Source organism: Vespula pensylvanica, chromosome 3, assembly GCF_014466175.1.
Source record: "Vespula pensylvanica isolate Volc-1 chromosome 3, ASM1446617v1, whole genome shotgun sequence".
NCBI lineage: Eukaryota > Metazoa > Arthropoda > Insecta > Hymenoptera > Vespidae > Vespula > Vespula pensylvanica.
Window position 1 is genome coordinate 6789059 of NC_057687.1, and position 10695 is coordinate 6799753.

A 10695-nucleotide genomic window follows, 5' to 3' on the forward strand; every position below is an offset into this window, starting at 1 on the left:
AAAAAAAAGAATAAAATAAAATGAAAAAGATATAAAAAAGATATAATAAAAGAATAAAAAAGAAATAAAGAAAAAAAAAATATTAAAATGTAAGAGAAGAAAGTATAAAAAATGAGAATGAATAAGTGAGATGGATAGACAGTTAGATGGATGAATAGATAGATGAATACAATGACAGCGTGGGATGGGAAAGACTTTAACCATGATTCCTGCGCATCCGGTAGACCGGAGACAAACAATTCCGCATTTCCGTTTATCTCCAAGCTACTGAATTTTTTGCTTCCCATTTGAAGGTATATATATTTGAATATATATATATATATATATATATGTAAGTGAGCGATAGCGCGTACATAATATATGCTTTTCATAGTTCGCACGCGGTTTACGACGGAAACTTGACGATTTAATGCTCTGATACGCATATAAAGATTCATATGCAAAAGAGAGGGAGAGGGGGAGAGAGAGAGAGAGAGAGAGAAATACAAAGAGAGACAAAGAGAAAGAGAGGGAAAGAGAGATAACAATATGAATTATCCAATTTTTGATTTTATTTCCTCTTTTTCAAATTTATTCGATTGATTCTCTCATTCGATATTAAATTATGTTGTATTCTATTAATATTATGATCATGCAAATGTCATTTTCCGTACGTGAATGTTGACGGCGGTAATGTTTAATCGAGCCAAAAATTTCACTAAATGCGTTATATTCGGTAATTCAGACGCATAATGAATATTCGTTCTTGCCTTGTAATACGCTGGTGATAATAAATATACTGTAGAGCAGTTAAACAATTTGCTTCATATTTATGGTAAATATCAAGTAAAAGGATCTCGAATAATTAACTCGATGCTTTTGATTGCTATTTCTGCGGTTAACAATTGTTTCTACGACATACTTATTATGTGCTGTTTAAGTAAGTCATTGTTATTATTATAATTATTGTTACGAGATGAGAGAGAAAATGAGGTTTAAATTGAACGGAGAAAGAATATATATATATATATATATATATATATATATATATATATATAACAATTTTATTTTGTAATAAAAAGAGAAAAAAGAAAACAAAGAATGTTAAACAAAGTGGCTAATATAAATCGTAACAAAGAATTTTGTTTGTCGCTCTAGAGAATTTTTTTTTTCGATTTAATAAAACAAGACGGTTCATATATTCAAGAATGTTTAACGAGAAATATTAAGAAGCTCTATTCATATGTATTTCCCCCTTTTTTTTTTTTTTTTTTTTCTCTGTAATACCCATCTCTTGTCAAGCCTGGAAAAGTTATTTAACTTTTTACTCGTTATTTGAAAATATAATATAATATGTGACACTTTAAGTGGGCCACCCTATATGCGTATATGCTGTAGGTCAAAAAAAGAAAAAAGAAAAAGAAAGAAGAAAGAAGAAAAAAGCTTTAACGTAGTATAATCGTTGGCATAGTAGATCGTTGAAAATCTCCGAGGAGCCACGCACGGATGAGCACCTTTCAAAGCTAAGGAAACGCGCCGTCAACAGATCCCGTTCTTTATGAGCTTCGTTCGATCCTTTGAGTTTGACGAATCAAGCCTTCAACGAGTCATACGATGGTTTATATCGGTCAACTTTTATAAAACTCGATGGAATCGACTTAATCTCGATAGATGAACGATTTTAAATTTCTTTAATAATCTCCGTATTCTTTTTCTTTTCTCTTCATTTATCTTTTTTTTTTTTTTCTTTCTCTTTCTTTTCTTTTTTTTTCAATGTGATTGGTTTAAATGTGATTTTTCGTGTAAAATAATTTAATAATGAATTTGTCTCTGGGATATATGTAATCAGTGAAATCGATATATTCTCGAATTTTATTAAATTCAGTGATTTTTCTTGTTAACTTGTCTTTTTTTTTGTTTCCTTTTTTTTTTTTTTATGTAGATATTATATTTGGTATATTTGAAGATAAATTTAATCAACTTTTGGAGGATTTAATTATGTTCGTTTAAATTGGCGAATATCGAATTCTTATCACACGATATCCATTATATGCACGTCGATTAACAAATTGCATATGACACGAGAGACATGTTTTATTATTGTATTAGCTTCAATGAAATCTACTTTCTGCCACGAGTAATTGTTAGATGGATGAAAAACCGGAAAAAAAGAGGGAAGAAACAAGAAAATTCGTGATTCGTATGAAATCTTAAAGAAAAAAAAAAAAAAAAAAAAAAAAAATGGTAAAGAAAAGTATAGAAATGTATACAAAATATAAAATCTATAATATGATTTATACTGAGCAAATACTTAATTATAGAAATTAATATAATACTTTGGCTTATAATTATTTTCCATATAGTTTGTTCCAGGCCAACTCCGATTTGATTTTGTTTGCTTTTGATATCTCATGTATAAATGTGCATGTACATAAATACAGGCATAGCTCGTTTTATCAAATTAAATGTCAAGTCAGAGGGACGACTTTATAGTGCAAAGGATTAACAATTAATTGTAATAGCGAAACAATAAAATTAAATTAAAAATAATAAAGATAAATGAGTATGTGTAACTTGAAAGTCACATAGGGGTTTTCATAAAAGGTTAACGATAAAAAGTGAGCTTTCTGAGCTGTTGGTCAGATTTGCGGACATTCCGAAGCTATCTTTCTACATTTTACTTGAAACGAGCGATAAAATTTTATCTCGGCAGTTAGAACGTTAGTTGTTTTATCTAGAAAAGAAAAAAAAATTTTACCTTTAATGTTTATAGATATTTTTGCGTATATTATGCCAGAAGAAGAAATAGAGAAATATTTGGTTGTTTTGTTTGGGCTATGTTAATTCCTTTTGAAAAAACGATCTTCATCGTTTGGACAACGTTAAATTCAATTCTAAACTAAACAGAAAATTTAACTGCACATCGAAGTTATTTTCTAAAATTTATATTCTCATGTTTCCTCACAAAAATTCGATTTTTATCGAACGATCAAATACCATCGCGTTTAGTTTTCTTAACAAATGTTGCATATATAGAAGTTATATAGAAAGACTCGTCTAAACAAAAAGTTTCTACTTAGTAAAATAATTTTTTTTTTGCTCTCGCATATGTGTGTCTGTTTTTTTAATTAAAAGTTAACACTCCAAATTTATAATATCATACCAAGATAATCGTTTCGTGTTGAATTTCTTTTCGTTAGGATCCAATAAGACGCGTGGAGCACGTTTGGAGATACTTCTCTTCTCTCTCCAATCTTCTTCTTTTTTTTCTTTCTTTCTCTCTCTCTCTCTCTCTCTCTCTCTCTCTCTCTCTCTCTCTTTCTCTATAGATATTTACTTTAATGTATAATAAAAATTAAAACGATTTCGAGAACACTGAACTAACATATCGATATTTTTTGTTAGAATTTTATAAAAATACGTAACAATAAGTCCTAGATAGTTGTAGTATAGTTTTTCCAATATTCCATAGATATTTATTTTATAATGTTATAAATTGAAACAATATTAGGAACACTGAATTATACACTTTTCGTCATGATCGAAACGTAGATGATTCTTGTCTTTGGATCTCAATCTTCTTGATCTTCTTATATTATTATACACTAAATTAGGATGTATTTCAGGAACACTTTGGACACTATTCTTATCGACACTTCTTTCAAGAGAAAGAGAGAAAGACAGATAAAGCACATAGAATTCAAATTTTCACAACGTACACGCACACGCAGTCAAAGTCCGATCAGACCAAATATAGAAAAATGTATATACATATATATGTGTGTATGTGTGTGTGTGTATGTATATATATATATATATATATATATATATATATATATATAATATAGAGAGAGAGAGCAAGAAAAAGAGAGATAGAAGTTCGAACGATCTTTCTGTCCTCCCGTCGAAGTCTTTCTTTATCGGGATCATGGTCATGCCATGAAGAGACGAAATGTTGCGTCTGGGTTGCGTGAAAAGAAACATAACGTGTTCAGAACGAGGAACGACGTCCGATAGCGATTTCAGTTCATTTCTGGCGCCTCGGTTCCAAATGCGATAATATTTTCTTCTTGCTCTCTCTCTCTCTCTCTCTTTCTCTCTATCTCTCTCTCTCTCTCTCTCTCTCTCTCCTTTCTCTCTTTCTCTTTCTCTCTTTCTCTCTCTCTTATTCTCACGTTCTCCCACTTCAAGAGTTCGCTCCTACTTAATTGTTAATGCTAATTTTACATTTTATCAGAGTTTTATCGCCAGCACGGATTCTTTTTCTGTCTCTCCTTGCATCGTACGACATATTTAGGTATCGGCAAGGTCGTCAAACGACCACGTGGGAAAAAATAAAATGCGCGCGTCGTACAAGAGTCACATTTTTGTTGAGTTGATGATCAACGCGATCAGTATAGATATGAGATAATCCAGATTTACAGATAACATATGTTTATTTAATATTATCAAACGATTTGCGATCATGTCTATGTATTATAAAAAATTAATTTTTTCTTTGGAATCGTTTATTACTTTCATATTTTATTTGGAGTTCTGCTTTGAAATATTTTCGAGAGGAACTCATTTTTTGATTGAAAGAATGAAATTCGTTTTATCATCAATTCGTTTAAGGTAATCTGTTTAACTTTGACTAACGCGATGCCAATTCTTAGTTTAAAATGATTACATTATCTTTGATTTGAATTACCGTCCGAATTTTTTTTAATTTTATTCAAAAAATACTATTACTAAAAAGTAATGGAACGAGTTAATGTAATATATGACTTAGACAATTTTCATAATCGCTTCGTTCAAGTATTTTTTTTTTTTTCCGAAAAGGAGAAAATTACAAAAAGAAAAAAAAAACGAAAATGAACTTTCGCATTTCAATTTCCACGTTATTATTTGAAACAAAAAGAAAAGAACAAAAAGAAAGAGAAGAAACATTTGAAATTACAGAATTAACGTCGAAGAAGATGAGGCTGAGAGAAACCAATTCTAGCTCGGTTAAGTTTCGCCACTTTTAATTAACGCTCCGTTTTGTTTTACTTCTCCTCATAAATTTGCCCGGGTCTTGATTCCTACACATTAATATCTTCATTTTCACTTTGGCTGCTTTCTTTCGGTATAAGAAAGATTTTATATATACATATATATAAAATTTATATATATATATATAAATTATATATATATTTATATAGATAGAGAGAGAAGAAGAAGGCGAATAATGAAATCGTTGCATACTCGATGCAATGAAAAAAATTTTTCGATGTGAGATTTAATACTTTTATTATTTCTTTTGACCTATGAATGAATGAAACATTTATCAGGAAGATATGATTTCTTAATCTCAACGTGTAAGAACAATAATAATAACAGATACGAAAGTCTAAAGGAAAAGAGGGTGATGATACTTAAAGGAGAAAGAGAGAGTGAGAGAGAGAGAGAGAGAGAGAGAGAGAGAGAGAGAGAGAGAGATCTGAATTAAAAGACGAAGAAAAGTGGAAAGATTCATTCCAAAAGAGAAAGAGAAAAAGAGTGTATGATGAAACTTGAAAGAGAAGTAGAGAGAAAGAGAGGGAGAAAGAGATCTGAATTAAACGAAGAACTAGAAAGATGCATTCATAGAGAAAGACAGGTAGATAGAAAGAGAAGAGAGAGATATAGATATATAAATCGATCTTTAAATTCATGAGCCATCTTGAAGGAATCGAAGTCACCTGGTTATATAGAAATTCAAAGTAGTTGGCGTGACTTTCACAGAGCAGCAACAGGGGAGAGAGAGAGAGAGAGAGAGCTTGATAATTAGTTCGCTGAAGATGAAGATGAACTAAGAAAGCAAAATCGAGAGAGAAAGAGAGAGAGAGAGAGAGAAAGAGAGAGAGAGAGTGTATGTGTTCGTGAGTGTATATGTGTATTACTAAAAGTAAAATACTATAGCAGATGAACGAGTTAGTTTGATTTTATTATACCGACTTGTAGTAGATATTATATATAGTATAGGCTCATTGTCAACCTGGAACAATCGACGTTGTGTCTGCCTACCTTCGACAGATTCGTTCCCGCCTGTGACGATAGAAAATCAATCGAAAACATTTCGAAACTTTCGAGGGCTTTTCTCTAATGTCCCGATGATCGCGCGCCGCCGTTCTTTTACCCAATCGGTACAGCCGAGTAGGAAAGATATATCGCCGTTAATCGCGCGTTTCATTTCTGCCAAACTTTTCATACTTTTTTCCTCGCCGAATTGTCTCCGATCGTTCTTCTTTCTTATATATATATTTTTTTTCTCGTAACTTCGAAATCAAATTGGTTGACGGACTTTTCTTCCCCTTTCTTTCGTTCTTTTTTTTTATTCTTCTTTTTTTTTGCTGTTTTTTTTTTTTTTTTTTTTTTTTAATACAATTCTATTATTGTAGGATAGATCAATTTTTTTTTTTTTATAATATTCCAAACATTACCATAAAATCTGTAATATTTCACGTATATCATTGATAAGAAATATCAAAAATACGTGACATTGTCTAATCTGAAATTATCATTTATTATCATTTATAAATCACGTATTTGACAAAAAATAAAATTGTAATTTTTAACAAAAATTAATTTTTTAACATTTTATAATTTTTAACATTGTAATTTTAACATGTAGGTATGTATGACTCGTGCACGATAAATCTACATATGAAATAGTGCACTCATAAAATATTTCATAATACTTTTCTTATCGTTTCTAATACGTAAGTGTATTTTTTTAAAGATATAAAATATTGTTTAATCTGAAACTATCAATTCGAAATCGAGTACAATTGTCATTTTTATACACATATCACGAAACACACGTATACACACATATGATTTGTGATAAATTTTAAATGGAAAATCTCATAAAGTATCTCATAATACTTTTCTTTTATAGTATAGATATCTATATTCTTACAAAAATATGAGATCTTCTGATTTGAAACTATTAACTTAAAATTATGTTTTTGACACCAAATAGAAATCTCATTTTTAATATTACGCATATTACGATAAATAAATAAATAAATAAATAAATATATACATCTATAGTATATATAAATACATATGTATGATATAGAAAAAAAGGATAAGTTTTCACAGGGAATATTCATAAAATATTTCATATTGTACGTGTGTGTTTATATTTTTTACAAGTATAATTAAAAACCTATGACATTTAATCAGTCTCGGAAATAGTCTATTCGTTCTTTAATTAGAAAAAAGTAATTTCAAGATACTCGTAGTTGATAATGAAAGCAACTACTCATGGGGTATATCGTTCTTCGTATAATGATTTGTACTGTTTGGAAGGATCGAAAAAGATCTAGGATAGTCGTTTGAATACGAATAGCGAGTCCTAACAATGGTGTAGGTACTACGAAAACGTATGTTTGTATGTATGTATGTACACAGGTACACAACACACGAATGTAAAATAATCGATTTACGTAAAAGTCGTATTTTCATACGTCCCCGTATGAAACAGGACGTAACGGTGAGGGTGGGATAAATCATAACGCAATTTATAGAACGTTTTGAAAAGAAAGAGATAGAAATAGAGATAGATTCAATATACATAATACTCTATGGGGAGCCATAATCTTCGATAGAAAAACTCCATAAATCCAATCGTGGTAAACACTCGATGCTTTAACTTTCTTTCTCTCTATCTTTCTCTTCTTCTCTTTCTTTTCTTTTTTTCTTTCTTTCATACGATTTCGAAGATGATTTTTTTATGTCTTCTTATTAACCTATTTCTTTTTATGTTTTGAATTTCAATATTCATTTAAACTTCATTAGTAATGATTTAATTTTACGATAAAATAATAACAAGCTAAGAATGGAAATAATGAAAAAGAGAAAATAATTAATATTGGATTGTTCTATTGCACATTTATGTAGGTGTACAATTCTGATGGCTAACGCGGGTCGAGAAGTTAAACGATATCATTTTAATGCGCTTTCTCGATAAAGAAGCCTGCGGGCTACTGATAGAATTCACTATGTTTTCGGGGTGAATGTTACCGTTATTAATGGCGTCATATACGAGTATGACACACGTATAAACATGAAAGCTAGACGTACAAACGATGTTTGTAAAATAACTCGTAAAAAAATGTGAAACAAGAAAATGAATAATTTATTACACGTTAATCCACCATATCTACATATTATATAAAAGTTTTATATACATTTTCTTTCTTAATTAGGACCCATCTTAAAACTTTAAGAAGAAGATAAACGTTTAAATTCTAATTTTGATATCTACATAAGTGTTAAGTCTAACTAATGAAAACGACATTATCGTTAATTACTATTCCCTATCTTTGAATAATCGAAAGGGGATTGTTTCCAAATATGATGATAATGAGATTTTTCCGCGTTATCTCGAGAAGTGAGTATTTCGGTAATTCTACGGAATATTCCGAGATTAAAAGATTCATGAATCATCGTGAAATCACACGAGAATTTAAGTTTATCTAAAGAGAATCTTCAAAGATCACTCGTGAATCTATAGTCGTAAATCGTGATGATATAATCGAGACCGTGTCAGCGATAGATAGATAATTCTTTCGATTATCGAGAAATTCCTTCGAACTGTTTAATCTTCAAAATTTCAATCCTTGTTTGGAGATCGTTAGTAAAACGAGTCTATTTTTCGTAACAGAAAGAGATAGAAATGGATGGTAAGAGATTTAATAAAAAAAAAAAAAGGAAGTAAAAAGGGGATATAGAATAGGATTAGAAAAAAAAAGAAAAAGAGAGAAACACATACACATATACTTTACTTACTTTTCGAAGAATTTTCAATTCCCCTTTTCCCTGGCGAAGAAGCTCTCCTTCGAAGTTACAGCTTTCAGAATAGAATGAACGAAAGAAGAATGTCAACTTTCCACGTAGAATCTATCGAAGATTTCTTCTATCCCCTTTTGTCGGTCAATACTTATTTCCTTCTCCTCTTCTTTTTATCCTTCGATCGATACGTCCTTCAAGGTCGCGTTCTCCACTTCGAACTTTTCAGTTCGAAACGAGATAAGAGGAACGGATCACCGAAAATAGTCGAAGATAAAAATGGATATATAGATAGATAGATCAATGGATAGATGATAGATAGGCAAAAAGAGAGATAGAAAGAGAGAGAAAAAAAAGAGGGTGCCGTATATTCTTTTCTTTTTCTTTTTTTTTTTCTATTTGCTCGGTCGAAGACTATACAGGGCAGCTTTAACAGGTGGCACGTCGCCGGAGTTCCTCACCGTTCGGAGTACTAACGACGTGTAACGTCGACGGCACTGCGAGAGAGCTTTTATAGCTCGGCGTTGACGCGACACCTCTCTCTCTCTCTCTCTCTCTCTCTCTCTCTCTCTCATTCTCTCACTCTCTATCTCTTTCTTTCTCTTTATAACGCCTATCTTTCGATACATGGCTCGACTATTCCCTCTGTCATTCCCTCTAGGACCTCCCTTGACCCTAGAAAACGTCACTTTCACACCTTACCTTACCTTTTATCTCTATCCTTTTTCTCTCTCCCTCTCTCCCTCTCTCTCACTCACACACATACACTCTTATTGTGCCTACTTCATACGTAGGCATATAGGTCTCTCTCTTTCTATCTCACGCCTACTCTTTCGAGATTTTCATTGAGTGACGACAAATTTAGAATCGCATCGTCGACAGATCACCATCATCGTCCCATGGTACTCATTTCGACGTTACTTTAAGGTACGAAGGGTGATGGGATAAGTTTGGAATACACGGTAGGTCAACTTTTTATAGTTTTTAGGGACTCTTTTTTTTTCTCTTCTTTCTCTTCTTCTTCTTCTTCTTCTTCTTCTTCTTTTTCTTCTTCATCTTCTATTCGTTTCCCGGTCGTTTCCGTTGTTTCGATTATTCGAAAAAATTTGCTATTTATTCCTTGGGATTAGGCTATTCCAGTTTGTGATATATGAACTATTATAAACATTTAGATAATAATTATACTAAACGCGTGATACCTATTCCCTCTAGCGTCAAAATCATACTCGAAGCTTTCGAGATAAGGAGTTTCCCTTCGAGAATTCCTACCAACGGAACGTTCAAAGGACGAGAACACGGTGGTGGAAGGTTGACCCAGTTGAAGCGGAAGTGACCACCGACCCGTGGCGACTCCGATTAAATGGCTGATTAAATTAAGTCACTTCTGTGCTTTGGATCATATGGTTATGAGAAAAAAAAATTATCCCATCGATCGAATATTTTTCATATCGTCTTCGACGATCGATTTTTATAAAAATCACTCGTTATCAGCGAATGTAAAAATATCAATATATTGTAACATGTCGTCTTTTATTTTTTATTATTGATATTATAAAAATAATCTAAGTTATATATATATAGATATTTGTGATAAAACTCGAAATGTATTATTTTCTTTTTTTTTTTTTATGTCAATATATAAGCATATATTTTAATTTGATCTAACACGAGATATACTTGAATCGAATTCTCGTCAATTATATCAAGCACATCATATTTCTCAAGATTTTGGATTTTTTTCGTACGAATATAATTCTAATAATATCGAACGTAACGTTAATCTACTAAATTTTCTTGTAATTATTGATAGACGTCCAATTTACTTTTTTCCTGTTTCTTTCATCATTCATACATTCCAAGGAACTAATTACGGAGATAAGATTAAGAAGATAGAAACTAAAATTGAAGATTGGAATA

The 10695-nt window shown here is 31.0% G+C and overlaps 1 protein-coding gene across 1 annotated transcript in view; it reads right to left on the minus strand.

Annotated features, from left to right (window-relative positions):
• Positions 1-9265, minus strand: part of LOC122627769 (diuretic hormone 44) — a 20754-nt gene extending 11489 nt beyond the window's left edge. Inside the window, exon 1 of the mRNA XM_043809246.1 lies at positions 8779-9265. The gene's annotated coding sequence lies outside the window, so the exon portion shown is untranslated. The remainder of the gene's footprint in view (positions 1-8778) is intronic.
• Positions 9266-10695: the final 1430 nt, after the last annotated feature.